General features: G+C 41.3%; 1 long non-coding RNA gene across 1 annotated transcript; it reads right to left on the bottom strand.

The window, feature by feature from the left end:
• Positions 1 to 12,324: 12,324 nt before the first annotated feature.
• LOC132536481 (uncharacterized) lies at positions 12,325 to 13,767 on the bottom strand. The gene is made up of 2 exons (XR_009548040.1): positions 13,692 to 13,767; positions 12,325 to 12,601 (listed from the first exon to the last, which is right to left on the bottom strand). It is a non-coding gene; the product is annotated as an uncharacterized LOC132536481 (long non-coding RNA).
• Between the last annotated feature and the right edge of the window lie 1,851 nt (positions 13,768 to 15,618).

Below are 15,618 nucleotides of genomic sequence, written 5' to 3' on the forward strand. Positions count from 1 at the left end.
TATGAAGGTGGACCAAAGTAATTTTCTGGAAAGATGGTGTCAGAGTTGGAAAAAGGACTGGAAACCTGGATCAGGGAAGAGAGTAGCTCCCAAATATGGGAAAAGTATATAAATATTCTTATAATTGTAAACCTCATTGATTTGATCTGGGGCCCAAGTTTGTCACAGAAGCCTGTATAACCTCTGTATCCCTGTAGGTCTGAACTCACATTTTGTGGTCATGGCTAGGAATATTCTCGGCTGCACCAATTTCAAGACCAGTCCTCCTCCTGTGGTAGAGTATGTTAGCCAATCTCCCTTCAGGGAATGGAACATTCCCTACCATTACTGATCCACATTGAAAGCGAGGTACTATAGGGGCCCACATTATGTAGTTTCTGATGGAGATAACCAGTGACAGTGACAAGAGGATCTGTTAGAAGTCTAGGCCCATCATATCTGTATGGGAATCCCAGGAATCCCCAGCTAGGGCCCTAGGTGATGGGGTGACTTGGAAGTGACCAAAGAGTCATCATTAAAGTATCCCAGTCTCTTGCCCTTATTCAACTTATGCAGTCCTTACTTTGTCTGACAAGGTTAGCTTTTGGAGTGATAGAGGGATGTGTAATAGGAGGTCGTTGAGGAGGGTATCTATGTCTAAGTAGAAAATATTTCATTAGTTACTTTAAGGTGTCTTTTTTGGTCTTTTACTTGCTTGTTGCATTTATTGACTCACTGCAAATTATTGTGCACTTTTGCTTTAAGGTATATATTTTCCCCTAACTATGGAATATGTACGTATGCCCTATCTCATGGGACCTGGTCTGTATTTCAGTTTTGAAGTTTTGTTAGAAAGCGCACCATCTGAAATAGAATTGAGGAGTTCTATGTGAGGGTCAGGCGACAGTGCAGCAGGTTAAGTGCACGTGGATGTAAGCGTAATGATCCCAGTTTGAGCCCCTGGCTCACAACCTACAGGGGGGTGGCTTTACAAGTGGTGAAGCAGGTCTGCAGGTGTCTTTCTCTCCCCCTCTCTGTCTTTCCCTCCTCTCTCCATTTCTCTCTGTTCTATCCAATAACAACATTGATAACAACAAGAAGGATAAACAACAAGGGCAACAGAAGGGGAAAAAATAGCCTCCAGGAGCTGCGGATTCATGGTGCAGGCACCGAGCCCAAGCAATAACACTGGCAGTGAAAAAATGAATACTACTAATAAAAAGGGAGTTCTATCATCTTGGAAAGGTCTCACCAGAGTAATGAAGCTGGATTGTTGACATCCCAGGTCTGCCATCTATGGACACAGTCTGAAGTGAAACACATCAAGGAGGTACTGGTTGTAATGATAATGGTAAGATGCAGTACCAATTGTGGTTTTTCACAGTCACTTAGAATTCATTCACTTGGGCAGAGGAGATAGCATAATGGTTATTAAAAAAGATGTTCTTACCCCATGACTTCTAAATCCCAGATTCAATCCCCAACATCAACATATGCCAGAGCAGAGCATAGCTCTCTCTCTCTGTACTTCTCTGTCACATTAAAATTTAAATAAACTATATATTTGTGTGTATTTTAAAAAGAAATTGTTTACTCTATTTTTCTGTTATTTGAAAAAATATATATATATTCTACTAGCCATCGTCTAGTATATTTCCATATCCTCTGCTGTTTCTTTCTGTTTTTAAGATTACAGTTTTTATTGTTTCTGAGAGAAACACTAGTCTGCCTCCTCCACCCAACGTACTGCATGACCAGAACAAATGAGCCTGGAACCCGAAATGTGAACACACAAGGGAAAAGGGAACCCCTGCTATTTCTAATATACTTTCAGAATAAATAATATATATATATATATATATATTTCAGCTATTATTATTTTTCAGTTTTAGAATTTCCACTTGACTCTACTTTTTATTTTCCATCTTTGGATTTTTTAATTAAAATTATAGGAGAGATCACATAGGCTCCTCAGCTGAACATGGACCCAAGGTCACATCAAATCGGTGGGGTTTACAGTCAACAATATTTATACACCTTTCCCATAATTGGGAGCTACTCTCTTCCCTGATCCAGCTTTCTTGTCCTTTTTCCAGCCATGACATCATCTCCGCAGACAATAACTTGGATCCACCTATATATCATAGTTTAGGCTCAAGGGAAAAAAACTAGTATAGCCTCAGGCTCTTTGGAATCTAAAGTATGCCTACTAGCTATCTACAAAATAGATAGCCCTCCCCAACTCTTCATCTGCACTATTCCAGCCTTTAGCTTCATGTCTAGTCAACAAGTTGTTTGGATTTATATGTTAACTGTCTTTTCAGCCACCAGGTTCCAGATACTACCATGATGCCAACCAGACTTCTCTATAGAAATGACCCCACCAATATGTCCTGGAGCCTTGCTTCCCCAGAACCCTGCCCCACTAGGGAGAGAGACAGGCTGGGAGTATGGATCCACCTGCCTACATCCATGTTCAGCAGGGAAGCAGTTACAGAAGTCAGTCTGATCACTATGGCAAGAACTTCCAATATTATGTTTAAGAATAATGGTAATAATGCTAATAATATATAACCAATCAGATGGGGGATGCTTTCAACTTTTGGTCATTGAGTATGATGTTCACTGTAGGTTTACTGTAGTTGAACTCCACTATCTTGAGGCATTTCCCAACTATTTATATTTTTGTAGTGTTAGGAGCATGAATGGGTGTTGGATTTTGTCAAAGGCTTTCTCTGCATCTATTGAGATAATCATGTGGTTTTTGGCTTTGCTTTTATTGATTTGGTGAATGGAAATTGACTGACTTACCTATAATGAACCAGCTTTACATTACTGGGATAAATCCCACCTGGTCATGATGAACCTTTTCGATATACTGCTGTATCTAGTTGGCTAGAATCTTATTCAGTATTATACCACCCTATGTTCAACAGAGATATTGATGTACAGTTTTCCTATTTTGTTGTGTCCCTATCTGCTTTTGGTGTCAGGGTGATGCTGGCTTCATAGAAGGTGGAAGGGAGTGCTCCTGTTTCTTTGTTCTTTTGGAATAGCTTTAAAAGAATGTTTTTTTTTTCCTCAGCCTGACATCTTATATGCAGATGGATCCAAGTTATTGTCTGGGGAGATGTCATGGTTATTAAAAGGACCAGAAAGCTGGATCAGGGAAGATAGTCGAAACCAAGTATGGAATAGATGTATAAATGTTGTTGGCTGTAAACTCCATTGATTTGATCTGATCTGGGGCCCATTTTCAGCTTAGAAGCCTATCTGACCTATGCATCCCTGTAGATCATAGCTCCCATTCTGTGGTCATGAGTAGCAATGTTTCAAGCTGCCCCAGTTTCAGAACCCATCTTCCTCATGTGGAGGATAGAGTATATTGTCCATCCTCCCTTTGGAAGATGGAACATTCTCTACCATTGCTGATCCAAGTTGAAGGCAAGGTCCTATGGGGGTTCACAGAGGGACCTATTGTGTTTTTCCTGATAGAGATTATCAGTAACAATGGAGAGAGGGATTTGTTCAAGATCTAGACCCATTATATCTATTGGGGAATGACAGGACTCCCCAACAAGGGCCGTAGCTGATAGTGACTGAAGAGTCATCTTTAAAGTATGCCAGTCTCTTGCCATTATTCAGCTTTTGCAGTCCTTACTTTGATAAGTTTAGCTTTGGAGTGAGTGAAGGAAGAATAATAGTAAGTACATCGGGAAGGTATCTAAGTAGACACTATTTCCTTAGGAACTTCATGGTCTAATTTTATGTCTTTCTACTTGCTTGCTGCATATACTGACTCATTTCCGGCTGTTCTGCACTTTTGCTATCAGGTATATATTTTGCCCTAACTTATGGATACATGTGAACATATGCCATATGTCATGGGACCAGGCCTATATCTAGGTTTTGGGACTTTGTTAGGAAGTGAACTACCTGAAATGGAATTAGAGAATCCTATGAAAGGAAAGGAAAAGAAAAAAAAACTAGTATAATCATGGGATCATTGGAATATAAGTAAAATAGGACTGTCAACTATCGACAAAATGGACTTCCCTCAACTCTTTCATCTGAACTATTCCAGCCTTTAGGTTCATGATTAGTCAACAATTTGTTTGGCTTTATATGTTATCTCTTTTTTCAGACACCAGCTTCCAGATGCTAACATGATGCCAACTGGACTTCCCTGGGCAAATGACCCCACCAATGTGTCCTGGAGCCCCACTTCCCCAGGTCCCTGTCCCACTAGGGAAAGAGAGAGACAGGCTGGAAGTATGGATCGACCTGTCAACAGCTATGTTCAGCAGGGAAGCAAATACAGAAGCCAGACCTTCTACCTTCTGCACCCCATAATGATCCTGGGTCTATACTCCCAGAGGGATAAAGAATAGGAAAGGTCTCAGGGGGAAGGGAGGGGAAGTGGAGTTCTGGTGGTGGGAACTGTGTGGAGTTGTACTTCTCTTATCCTATGGTTTTTGTCAGTGTTACCTTTTTATAAATAAAAATTAGGAAAAATTAAAATATAGGTATTAAGTGTCTCCTGAAGCTTTTTTATAATTCATTTGTAAAGCCATGTTGTCCTGGCATTTTGTTGTTGGGGAGATTCCTTTCTTTTTCTTCTTAAGTTTCTATTAATAAAATGTAAGCACAGAGGAGATCACTGGTAAGAGAGTTACAATTCCACAGAATTCCCACCACCAGAACTCCCTACCCCATACTCTGCCCTGATAGCTTTTCTATTCTTTAGGAAATAGGGGCATCTGCCCTGGGTAGTCCAGTGAGTATTGTGATAGGTGAAACTAGTGGCTGAAAAAGATTTAAGGTGGAAAATGGAACAAATTGTTGACTAATCATGAACCTCAAGGCAAAAATGTTCCAGAGGAAGATTTGGGGCCTCTGTTTTGGAAAAATTTATTAGGTCTATTTTAGGTATATTCCAGGGGGCCCATGACCCAACTAGTTTTTGCCTGCACCTGACATCCAATATGCAGGTGACCTAAGCTAATCTTAAGAACTGTTTCAGTTTCTTTTTCCGTGATTGGTCCATTTAGGTTTTGCAGTTCTTCCTGATTCAGTTTTGAAAGGGTACATGTTTCTAGGAATTTTTCCATTTCTTCCAGATTATCTAGCTTGGTGCCGTATAGTTGATCGTAGAAGCTCTGCATGATTTTTTTTTTTTGATTTCTGTAGTGTCTGTTGTGATATTTCATCTATTGTTTATAATTATATTTATTTGAGTCTCCTCTGCCCCTTTTTTTTAGTGACTCTGTCTAAGGTTTTGTCAGTTTTGTTTAATTTTTCAAAGAACCAACACTTGGCTTCATTGATCTTTTGTATGGTTCTCTCATTTTTATGTTATTTCCACTTTATTTTTGGTGATTTCAGTCCTTCTGGTTGTTTTACGGTTCATTTGTTCCAGTTCCTCAAAGTCTTTTAAGGCATGCTATAAGGTTGTTTACTTGAGCTTTTTCTTTTTCTCTAATGTGTGCTTTGTATGGCTATGAGTTTCCCTGTAAGTACTACTTTAGCTGTTTGACAAACTTTGATAGCTTGTCTTTTTTTTAAAGTAATGTTTAAGACTATATAATGGCGTGTGTCCAGGGAGAGAATACCAGAATAGGTTATACTTTGTTGCTATAGCAAGCTCAATAGCTTGTGTCTTCATTTTCATTTGTTTCTAGGAACATTTGAATTTCTTGCTTGAGTGCTTCTTTCACCAAGTGGTTATTAAGCAGTATGCTGTTGATTTTTCCAAATTCTGTGACTTTTAGTAATTTTCTGTTGATGATGGTTCAGTGTTAGCTTTACTCCACTGTGGTCTGAGATGATGCTTGAGATAACTTCAGTACTCTTGAATGTGTTGATACTCTCTTTGTGGCCTAACATGTGGTCTGTGTTTGAGAATGTGCCAAGAAGAACTCTGAAAATGTCAAAAAGGTCTAGTCTATCTATTTCTTTGATTAATTCTCTTGTTTCTTTGTTGATACTCTGCTTGCATGATCTAAGTGTGAGAGTGGGGCGTTAAAGTCTCCTACCCTTACTGTGTTCCTTTTTTTTTCTTTTTTTTCCATTTTGTTGCCCTTGTTGTTTTATTATATTTATTATTGTTGTTGTTGTTGGATAGGATAGAGAGAAATGGAGAGAGGGAGGGGAAGACAGAGAGGAGGAGAGAAAGATAGACACCTGCAGACCTGCTTCACCGCCTGTGAAGCGACTCCCCTGCAGGTGGGGAGCCGGGGTTCGAACCGGGATCCTTATGCCGGTCTTTGTGCTTTGCGCCACCTGCGCTTAGCCCGCTGTACTACAGCCCGACTCCCCCCTTACTGTGTTCCTAATGACATATTTCTGTAGTTCTTTCAGTAAGAGTTTGATGTATTTGGGTGGGCTCCCATTGGGTGCATAGATGTTAATAATTGTTAAATATTCTTGGTTGATGAATTCTCTGATTATTATGTAATCACTTTGCATATATTTTATTACTTATTTATTTTGAAGCATATTGTGTCAGAGGTGAGAATGGCTGCTCCTGCCTTTTTGTGCGGTCCATTAGCCCATATGATACTTCTTCATGCTTTCACTTTAACTCTGTGTTTGTCTTGTGGGCCAGCAGGATTCTTGCAAGCAGCATATGGTTGGGTTGTGTTTTCTGATCCATCATCCTACTCTGTGCCTTATAATGGGTGAATTTAAGCCACTGATGCTTATTTATACTATGGATTTAAGGTATTACAATGTAATTATTCAACATTTTTCTGTTTGCTCTGATATATGGGAAGTTTGTTGTTCTTGTCTATAGGAGGTCTTTTAGGACCTCCTCTTTCAGGGCAGGTTTGGTGATAGTTGCCTCCTTTAACTGGTGCTGATGTGAGAAGGCTTTTATCTCTCCATCTACTCTGAATGATAGTCTAGCAGGATATACTATCCTTGGTTGAAACTATTTCTCATTGAGAACTTGATACCTTGGCATTCTCTTCTGTCTTTCGACTTTGAGTGGAGAAGTCTGTTGATAGTCTTATGGTTTTTCCTCTGTATGTGATGTTTTGTTTTTTCTTTTAGCCTTCAGGGACCTTCCTTTTTATTTCCTTATTTCAACTGTAAATATTATGTGTTTTTTGTGTCTATTCAGGCCTAGGTAGATTCTATTGTGAACTCTTTGGACATCTTTAATTCTGATGTCCTTTCTGTTGTTTAAGCCTATGTAGCTGCCTTCTATTATTTGCTCTATGATGTTTTCTTCCCCTTCTTCTGTTTCTTGCTCTAGTGGGCCAATTATGTGAATTCTCCTACTTTTGAGATTGTCACTTATGTCTCTGTTGTTGTTTTCAGGGCCTCTCAATCTCTTTTAGCTCTTTTACATCCTTCTTAGTTTTCTCTATCTCATACTGTCTGGATAATTCTGTCCTCTGCTTCTGTTAATCTACTTAACCTTCTCTCTGATTCCTTTTTCAGTTCAGCTATTCCTTTCCTTACTCTATTCCTTAGAGTGTTATCTTGCTCTGCTAGCTGATCTTTTAGCTCAGTGATTTCAGCTTTCAGTTCTCTAATTTTCCTTGATTGTCTCATCTGGTATCACCCTATTTCTGCAAGAATTTTCTTCCATAGCTGCCCTCACTTCTGTGATTTACAGGTCAATTAATATTTGGATATTTTCCTCATTTTTAGTTTCTTCTGGCTTACTTGGAATATGTTCTGGGCTCCTGTCCTGATCATTGTGGTAGCTGTTTTAACAGCTTTGGATTTGACCATATTTGTTCAAATGATGTGTTTTGTGTTTTTTGTGACTTGATGATTATTTAAGGGCTTCTTTAGCACGTCACATAATAGCTTCTTTTTCAGTAAAAACCAGATGCTTCTCTGCCCTGTATATTTTTATGCATTTTGTTCCTATATTTATCTTTTTCCTTCTCAGATTTCTTTAGCAGGCATTGTTGAGACCTAATTTTGTTCCTAAAGTTCAGTTTCATTTTAATTTTCATTAATTTTTTATTATAATCACCCTATTTGGTCCTCATATCGTTGTTCATTTAAATATAGAAGTAAATAACTCTTGAGTTTTAAATCTCTCCTGGAAGACAAACTATATCAGTGGGTAAAAATGTTGACCTTTTTATTCTTGAAGGAAATTGCTTGATATGGAAAAGTATTGTCTCCATTTCCCATCTGAAAATATGTTAACTCTTTGAGTAACTGGAGGAGGTGGTGGAGAACTTTTCTATTTTCTCTTCCCATTGCTTTTTGTTTGATCACTTGTTTTTGATAATAGCCACTTGGGAAAAAGTAAGATTATTTGTTGCTTTAGAGTTTTGCTTGTGTATTTAGCATTCCTTTTGAGTCTCGAGATTTATTGAATAATAAATGCCATTTAGTGCTGTGTGCAATTTTGAATCCCTCAAGTTTTTCAAGTGGCTTAGAATAATTAAAAGTTCATCAAACTTGAAACTATACCAAGTGACATTGGGCATCAGGTTGTCCCAATGAAGTAGGTTGAATTTTGGTACCAGAAAATTTGTTATTTTTTAGTAGTAGGATGTTCACAAGTTAGTATAATAAAATTTTTCTATATGTTTTGCAAAAAAGTAAAAATTTTAGTTCTTCACTTTTAAAAGATAATGTTCAAACCCTCAGCAGAGATTTTGAAAGCTAAAGCAGTATGTTAAATTATTACATTTACAACAAAAGGAGTTAATAGTATAGATATGTACCCCTCATCCAGTTTAAGAAATATTTTTACTATAATTGAAGTCTTTTTTGTCTCACTCCAGCCAAATATAGTCTCTTTCTCCTCATTACCCTGAATGTAGGCACTAATCATATTCATGCATTTATGTAGTATAATCACAGCTCATAATTGGATGTATAAACCTGTATATAGAGTTTGCTGCTGTTTTTGTCTCTATTTGTCTTGCCTCCTCCTCTTCATTCCTTCTCATTTAGACTGCACAACTTTAGTCTTTTGTATGACTTTATAGAGACTTACAATAGTATTCATCTCCTTATATATTTTACATCTTTTTGTTCCAAATGCCATTCTCTAAGAGTATAAAATTTGCTAGACTCAAAATTTTAACTGTAAGAGATGACTACTTTAATTAAATGAACTTCATTAATTCTTGTTGTTTTACATGCCTCAGTATATAAATTGCATACAACACTCACATTCTTTCCTCCATGGGCTAGGTAGTGTCAGCACACTTGGTTGAGTACACAGATTATAGTCACTATTCAAGGAAACAGGAAAAGATACAAAGAATGGGAGTTGGGTTAAGCACACATGGAACCAAGCTCAAGGACCGGTGTAAAGATCCAGGTTCGAGCCCTGGCTCCCCAGCTGCAGGGGAGTCGCTTCACAGGCCATGTAGCAGGTTTATAGGTGTCTATCTTTCTCTCCCCCTCTCTGTCTTCCCCTCCTCTCTCCATTTCTCTCTGTCCTGTCCAACAACAACAAAATCAATAACAACAACAATAAAAATCAACAAGGGCAACAAAAGGGAAAATAAATAATTCAAAAATTAAAAAATACAAATAATTGGAAAGTTATTTCATGTTCATGGGTTGGAAGAATTAAAAGCATCAAAAAGAATATTCTACCCAGAGCCACATACAAATTTAATGTAATTCCTACTAGTGTCCCACCAGTCTTTTAACAGAATGGAACCAAAGCTACAAACAATTATATGGAGCCAGAAAATATTAGAATTGCCAAAAAAGATAAAAAAAGTCCTGAACTATATATAAGGATGTTGTGATCAAATCTGCTTGGTACTGGAACAAAAATAGATACTCTGAAGACTAGAATAGAATTAAAATCCCAGAAAAAAATCCCTATACCTGTGAGGGGATTGGATACAGAGTTCTGGTGGTGGGAATTGTATGGAATTGTACCCCTCTTATCCTATCATCTTGTCAATATTTCCACTTTATATTTTTTAAAAATTCCTATACCTATAATCATATATATTTTTTCTCTTTATTGGGGGGATGAATGCATTATAGTTGATAGCAAAATACAATAGTCTGTACATGCATAACATTTCCCAGTTTCCCACTTAACAATTCAAGCACTAGGTCCTGCTCTGATATCAGATTATCTGCAGGGGGACTCGCTTCAAAGGTGGTGAAGCAGGTCTGCAGGTGTCTGTCTTTCTCTCCCCCTCTGTCTTCCCCTCCTCTCTCCATTTCTCTCTGTCGTATCCAACAATGACAACATCAGTAAGAACAACAGTAATAACTACAACAATAAAACCACAAGCGAAAAAGAACAGAATAAATATTTTAAAATATAAAAAATAAAGGCAAATTAAGGCAAGAATTAATATGACTTCACTCCAGTGAGAATGTCATACATCAGAAGTGATAGTAACAACAAAAGCTGAAGAAATTGTGGAGATAAAATAACAAGTCTGTGTTTTAAAAACTTTGAGACATACAATTAATTTCCCCCTCTCATATTAATTAACTAGTGATTTATATGACTACTTTTCAAAGTTAACCCAATTACCAAATACTGTGATGATAACATTAACTATCCATTGTCTTTTTGAACCCTAAGACAGCAGGAACCTCACATCTCCACTAGAGAGCCTATATTTCCCCCAGTCCTGGAACCTTAGCATAGGGCCCACTTTCCCGCATGCCTCTCCCAATCCATATCAAATAATATTGCATCTGCCGATTACAACCTAATCAACGCATTGATTGCTACCTCAAGATGCTTCATCTCAGACTGTGTTCAGAGACTTCAGGTGTGGAATTACAACCCTTCAGCTTCATTACTCTGGTGAGACCTTTCTTTCATAGTATACTCTAATTCCATCCCAGGTGGTTCACTTTCTAACAAAGTCCCAAAACCTAGATATACACCAGGTTCTGTGAGAGCATAGGTTCACACATATCCATAAACTAGTGCAAAATATATACCTGAAAGCAGAAGTACACTAGAGTTTGCAGTGAGTACCCCCCCCACCATTTCCTCTCCACTATTCCAACCTTTGGGTCCATGATTGCTCAACAATTTGTTTGGCTTTGTATGTTAACTCTCTTTTCAGCCACCAGGTTTCAGATGGCATCAGGATGCCGGCCAGGCTTCCCTGGACTGAAGACCACACCAATGTGTCCTGGAGCTCTGCTTCCCCAGAGACCCACCCTACTAGGGAAAGAAAGAGGCAGACTGGGAGTCTGGACTGACCAGTCAATGCCCATGTTCAGCGGGGAAGCAATTACAGAAGCCACACCTTCCACCTTCTGCAACCCACAATGACCCTGGGTCCATGCTCCCAGAGGGATAGAGAATGGGAAAGCTATCAGTGGAGGGGATGGGATATGGATATTGGGCGGTGGGAATTGTGTGTAATTGTACCCCTTCTACCCTATGGTTTTGTTAATTTGTCCTTTCTTAAATAAAAATAATAAATTAAAAAAAGAAAACACTTGTAGTGCTGGGTGGTGGCACACCTGGTTAAGTGCACTTGTTACCACCATGCGCAAGCACCTGGGTTCAAGTCCCCAGTCCCCACATGTAAGAGGAAAGCTTCATAAAGGGTGAAACATTGCTGCAATTATCTATGTCTCTCTCTCTCTTTGATCCCTCTGAAATTTTATCTGTTCTCTCAAATAAACTAAAAAAAACAGTCAATTTCTCAGAGACAGTACTTCAGACAAGGAGCAAATACTTATTGGTTTATTGATCAGAATAAGATGCAAGGATATGAGCAGTATCACAGTGGGTTAGGCACATGTGGTGCTAGGCACATGTGGTGCAAAGCACAAGGACCAGCATAAGGATGCTGGTTTGAGACCCTGACTCTCCATCTGTAGGGGAGTCACTTCACGAGCTGTGAAGCAAGTCTGCAGGTGTCTCTTTCCCCCTCCTTTCCCATCCACTCTCCATCTCTCTCTGTCCTATCCAATAACATAACAACAATAACTACAACAATAAAAAACAAGAGCAAGAAAAGTCAATATCAATTTTTTAAAAAAAGAAAATATAAAAATAAATAAATAAGATCCAAGGATGCTAGGAGTTAGAGTATTGCTAGAGCTCAATTCTGCTCTGATAGAGGGCATCACCTTGCCACACTTTTCCTGGAGTGAGGAGAGATGTGAAACGCTTGGTTAGAATACCTTTCTCTGTTGAGGATTAGTGTTTCTATTCCCAGTAACTATGGGAAAGGGGCCACTAGAGGGTACCCAAGTAGACCATTAGTTGTCCACAGGGATTATTTCATCTCCCCACTGAGTCAAAGCACCCAACCCACACTTTTGGATGTTAAGGATGGTTCTAGTTAGACCTGATGTCCCATAACCCTAGATGGAGCTGTGAGGAAAAGCAAGGAGTCCAGGAAAGACTGCACTGAAAAGGCACACGTTTATATTCCAGCAGGAGAGGCCACTGGCTGAAGATACCAGGTGGTCCCTAACAGTTCACAGTTCACATGCTTCCTTAGGGGGTACACAGAGTCCATGATGGGGAGGGGTGCAGCTGCTTCTGTTCTGATGTGGGGTCTGTAGAGTCCTCTGCCGAGTGCCTTCCTCCATGGAGCTGGTCTGGGGCAGGTGGTTGCTGAGAGCTGTGGATTGTCTTGTGCTGGTGCCACCATCTTGATGAGGAGCCTTGAGTCACGACCTGGGAAACAGCAAGGAGGCCTCTTTAGGGCATCAAAAGACTCCTCAGCAGTGGGGGGAGAGGAGGGAAACTGGGTGCCAGGCAAGGGGTGAGAACAACTTTAGAGTAAAGGAGACCCACTCTGAGCGACAAGCTCCTCAGTCAGTGTGCTCCCTGCTCTACCTTTACTGCTGGAGCCCCAGCCAAAAGGTCCCCTCTCCTGATCACAGAGGAAAATGCTCTGTAAAGCTGATCCTTCAACCAGGGCAACAAAAGGGAATAAAAAAAAAAAAGGCAAGCCCTGTCCACAGGCCTCTCTAGCTAGAGCATCTTCAGACAGCAGGGAAGGGAGCCCCTGTGGGACTGGGGTCTGAGCAGCCTCCCTGCCTCAGTTCCCCCTGCTAGACCCCAGGGCTCTGCTGAGAAGTCAGCAGGACCAGCACTTGCTTCTCTGAGTCAGGCCACTTCCTCCTCAGACAAGATGACATCAGGACATAGTTCAGTGACCTTCCTGCACCCTCTCAGCTACCTTCTAAAGTTCCCTGTGAGTCCTTGAAGAAGTTTCAAAAATAAAGGAAATGAGGGAGACTGGAATCAATCCTTTATGTAGGGTGTGAGTAGGAGCATTTTTAAGCTATGTGGAGGTCATTCTAGGAGTCCTGTGATACTTTCTAAGAGCATTGCTTAGGTTGAGAAGCTCTGACAGAGGTAAATGAAGCTGCAGGAATTGGTGTTTAAAATAGGCAGATGGTGAGGTTAAAGATACTGTGAGCCCAAAAATTCTGAACTCTGTCCCCAAAGAGGTGAATGTAGGGATAGCCTGAGACTCACAGATGTCCTTCCAAAGTTGTCTCCTCTAGCCCCATCTCTGGTACCTGCTCTGTGTGGGGCACCCCTGGGTGTCTGCCCTCGTCCCAAAGGGAGTGAAGGGAAGCCTGAGAATGAGCAGAGTTGCCTGTGGGCTCTGTACCTTTTTCCTTCTCTCTCTCTCTCTGGCTTGTGCCTGCCATTCTGCCTTGTGCTCAACTTGCTGGTTTCAAAATGCAGAATATGGCTGTAAGTTTGATCAAATTTAGAGACCAGAATGGCCACTGAGATGCAAAGTGCTTACCTGTGTGATGAATTATCCATCTTCCCCTGGCTCTTGCTGGCTTCCTCCTGTGCTAAAGGGAACACAGACATCGGTGCAGCAGAGTGGTGGCAGCCTCTCTCTTCCCTGCTGCTGCCTCACTGCTCCCATTTATGAACCAGCTAGAGGAAGTTCAGTCACATGCTCAACTGATTAGTTCTAGTCACCACCCTGAGCCTTTCCCTTCACCCAGTGTTATGAGATAAGCACAGTGATTGGCTGGGTCCTGAAGGGGGAAAGGCAGGGAGCACCCAGCAAAAACCCCACAGCCCAGATTTAGGGCCCCTTACATGGTGTGCTTGACAATGTGAGGGGTTCACTCTAACAGAGTCTGGTGTCCACTTCTCTCTCCATGTCTCTGTACCAGCTGGTCTCTGCTACTCTGCACTGTCCTCCACTGGCATCCTAGTTGCGGTGACCTTCCTACAGAAGTCACTGGCCCCACTGACACATGCCCCGATGCCCATGTCTCCCCTGCTCCGGCCTGCTGCTGTGGTCACAGGCCCCAGGTGCACAGGAGGCTCATCCTAGTCAACACGCAGGGAGCAAGTCAGTGTTGCACCAGAATGGACTCATTTAGGTGGGGAAGGAGTAGTGTGTCACCAGTGATATTAAGAAGGAAATAGTAGAAAAACATAAATGAGTTTTAACATCTTTAGCAGCAGTCACATGTTCTCCAAGATTTATTAAGCTATATCTTTACATCTGAGAAGAAATGAGACAAGACCCAGAGCATCACAAAAGTACTTGTGTTATCAGGGATTAGACTAGGGAGCACCTACTTTTTCTCCAACTCCAGTCAAGACTTGTGGGCTGCAGTTGCTGTATGAATTCAAGACCAGAGACTAGAATCAGCTGCACATCACTCAGTATGTTATGGCTCTGGGTGACATAAAATCATTATTGTAATTTGTGCCTGAATCAGAGGGATAAATCTCATGGGGGTTCTAAGGTCTAAGATGAAAACAGTCAGAGTGAAGACAAATGTTAGGACTGTGGGGACCGTCCTTCTCTATGACAGGGAGCTGTCACTCCTGGGGCTTTGTGGTCTTTCACACCTTAGGCCTCAGTGAGAGACAGGACAGTGCTGAGGGACCCTGGGTCACCGTCCCCTGAGTCGGGGGGTGATCCAGGCCAGAGTCTGTGGGCTGGTGATGAGTGTCCCCATCACACTCACACTGTTCCCAGCACTAGGAAGGCTGGCGTCAATAGTCCCTGCAGAGGTGGTGGCAGTGCCAGGGGACAGCAGATGGGGCAGCAGAAGAGGGGAGCTGTCTCTGGCAGGGGCACCCCACATGGAAACTATCTCTGGGGATCTGCTAGTTCCTGGGGGTGGGGGTTCAGACTGCCAAGGGAACCCAACTTTGAGTGGAAGATGGGCCAACCTGTCTTTCCTAATTGAACTCCTAATGTGTTTCTGTCTCTTGAATTAAGTTTAGATCTCAGAATTAATCACAAAATAGACACTATAATGATGAGACTTTCCAATCTTGCCTTTGATTTTGCTGGCTTCTATTTGTGCTAAAAAGACCCCAATGCTGGTGACCCCAGAGCTGTAGGGAGAACTCTCTAATTGTTGCTGCCTCATGGCTCCCCAATCTCACCCACCCTTGAGGAAGGACAGTCCCATGTTAACAGATGAGTCTGGTCACAGCATGAACTCCTCTCTGAAAGCTGTGCTGTGAGCTGAGTATTAGCAGCATGATTGGCTCAGACACCATACCCAGCAGAGGAGCCACAGTCCAGACTCAGGGTGGGCTTACTGAGTGCAGCCTCCTGAAGGCTGGAAGCCCCATGAGGAAGGCACATTGCAGGGGTCTGGAGGCCCATCCTTGTACTCACTCCTCAGTTGCTCCCTTCTGCACCTCCTCCCACAGCTCCTCCAGGAGAGGGCAGGGTGCTCAGGACC

The sequence above is a fragment of the Erinaceus europaeus genome, unplaced genomic scaffold (genome assembly GCF_950295315.1).
Source record: "Erinaceus europaeus unplaced genomic scaffold, mEriEur2.1 scaffold_385, whole genome shotgun sequence".
Classification (NCBI taxonomy): Eukaryota; Metazoa; Chordata; class Mammalia; order Eulipotyphla; family Erinaceidae; genus Erinaceus; species Erinaceus europaeus.